Source organism: Etheostoma spectabile, chromosome 15 (genome assembly GCF_008692095.1).
Source record: "Etheostoma spectabile isolate EspeVRDwgs_2016 chromosome 15, UIUC_Espe_1.0, whole genome shotgun sequence".
NCBI lineage: Eukaryota > Metazoa > Chordata > Actinopteri > Perciformes > Percidae > Etheostoma > Etheostoma spectabile.
Genome location: NC_045747.1, coordinates 1714667 through 1717006, shown reverse-complemented (window position 1 = coordinate 1717006; position 2340 = coordinate 1714667). Strand labels below are relative to the sequence as shown.

The window sequence follows — 2340 nt, the reverse complement described above, 5'->3', positions numbered from 1 at the left end:
CCCCCCCCCCCCCCCCCCCCCGCCACTCAGAATGATTCCGCTTTTTTAATTTCACAGCATAATCCAATAGACTTTATTGTTATTGCCGCAATTAACATTTAAGCTTGGCAATGTAAAAAATGAGACATCTGTCACGGTTGGCGTGGGTCACATGGCTTCGGTCATGGCTTCATGGTCGGTTAGCGTTCCCTCCCTGCGAGGGGGGTTCGGCAGGGCTCTCCCCTGGCTCCCTGCTCCTCCAGGTCCCACCTGCTACACTGGAACAAATTAATTAAATCGATTTGAAAAGCCTCTAATGACTTCAGAACTGTAAATGTATTATAGGTTTAATCACTTCTCTTTTTAGAGCCCTCACATCACAGCCAGGTTGATTAGCAGTAGGTACCACATACGTACACCACACACAAAGTATTAAATTATGAGCTGCATCATGTACAATAGGCACGCTACAGTATATGCAATTTATACATAGGGGACAGCTAGTTATTTGTTGATTTCCGGCCTCTCTATACCAGTGTAATCACTTATAGATTTTGCTGCAATCCCTCGGTGGATTTAAAATTCTTAGGAACCCTCAGGCCACAGTTATTGCTTTACACACACACACACACAGACACCCTGCCCAAATAATCAGCTACTGTAGCACTGTAGCAGCAATCTGCCAACTGTTACATTATGTGGGCATGTGGAGTAGGCAAAATCTGACCACAGCATTCACGAGATTTGATGCACTACACTACAGTATTAACTTTTTGTTCTCAATTGTTGATGTTGTTTATTTGTGTGTGTGTGTGTGTGTGTGTGTGTGTGTGTGTGTGTGTGTGTCTGTGAAAGAAAATTCTTTAAAGTGCCCATATTATGCTCATTTTCAGGTTCATACTGTATTTTGGGTTTCTGCTAGCGCAGTCTGCTCTGATTGGTCAGCGTTTTGGGGTCTACAACCTCTGGACTCTTGGGGGTCTCTGCACCACCGTTGCGGCCGGGGATTGACTGTAACGTCACCGTAGCGGCACCCTTTACTTATATATAATTTAGTTGTGACATCACAACTGTACAGAAGTCCTGACGGCTCGTTTAAAGGCACAGTTTCTGAATACGGACTGTGTGCATTTCTGTGTTTTGACACTTTCACTGTATTTATATACCACCTCGACCTGCTTTATAATAAAAAGTCTCACTTTTTACAATATGGAACCTTTAAAAAACACACAAATATTCATCCTGAGCTTGCTCTCATTTACCATGATTTCGCAATACAACAGAACCTCGCCGTCAAAACCTGAAGTGGGGAAGATCCTTTAAAAATGAAGGTGGATGCTTCTGGAAAAGTCGGCCCAAATGTTGTCATAGATAGTCATGGGAGGGAAGACGTGACAGATTTTGCAGCAGGTGGGGTGTAATCAAGACAATAAGAAGAAGAAAAACAAAAGATGTGAAGTGATGACAAGTTATATAAACAGGCAGATGGAAAAAAGAAACACGGATGAGACAGAAAAGGGCCAGGTAAACATTGAAAGCTGCTTCTAAGTGGGGGGGAAAACCCAGCGTGATATTTTACATTTGTCTTCCACTTCAAGATTTCCATCCAAATCCAATATATCTTAAATATGAGGAGTCCTTTTGTATTTATGTAAACCGCTCTTGGTTTTAGCCATTGTCAAGCTTTACATGCTTGGTTGTTAACAGACTGAAATTGAAAGAAGTAATAACTTTATCTAGAAAAGCGGAATGAGAGATGAAGGCCTTTTTGGCTGAAATGCAGGGCTAATTAACCAGCAGAAATGAGCAGTGAGGGAAAGGAGAGCTGTGGGTCAACAAGTCATGTGGATAGTTAGTGGATAGAAGGAGGACGTTTGGAAGAGTTGTAGCTTAACAGCAGAGACAATGTGACAGCCAGCTGACCCGTAACTTGTCCTGCCCGCTGTAGTGGCGAGCAGGTCGGAGGTCAGCTGATCATTGATCTTTAAAAGTGATCAAAAGCAACCTTATGTTTCCACAGTCATCTACAGACATTCACAAAAACTGAGCAAAATCATTGTTTGGAATTGATCTGATCCTTATACCGTCCCCCATCTGTCATGCCTGGTTCGCTCTCCTCCGTCCAGTCGTTTTCATCTGAATATTGTATCGTACATCACTGAATGCAAATGGAGCAGTTTGTCTTTGTTGTCACTTTAACGCTCGGCCAGGTTCTCCTTGGCTTGGCGTTTTTCTTCGGAGGGAATTGTGTTGCGGCGTCGAGCGCCAGTGGAACCGAGGTGTTTAATAACTGCCGGAGGATATTGTTCAGCTGAATTCTAATCACATTGATTAAAGGGCATTGACAAGAGGGACCTGTTT

The 2340-nt window shown here is 43.2% G+C and overlaps 1 protein-coding gene across 2 annotated transcripts in view; it reads left to right on the top strand.

The window, feature by feature from the left end:
- Positions 1-2340, top strand: part of grin2ba (glutamate receptor, ionotropic, N-methyl D-aspartate 2B, genome duplicate a) — a 150456-nt gene that overhangs the window by 143568 nt on the left and 4548 nt on the right. The gene's annotated exons all lie outside the window — the stretch shown is intronic.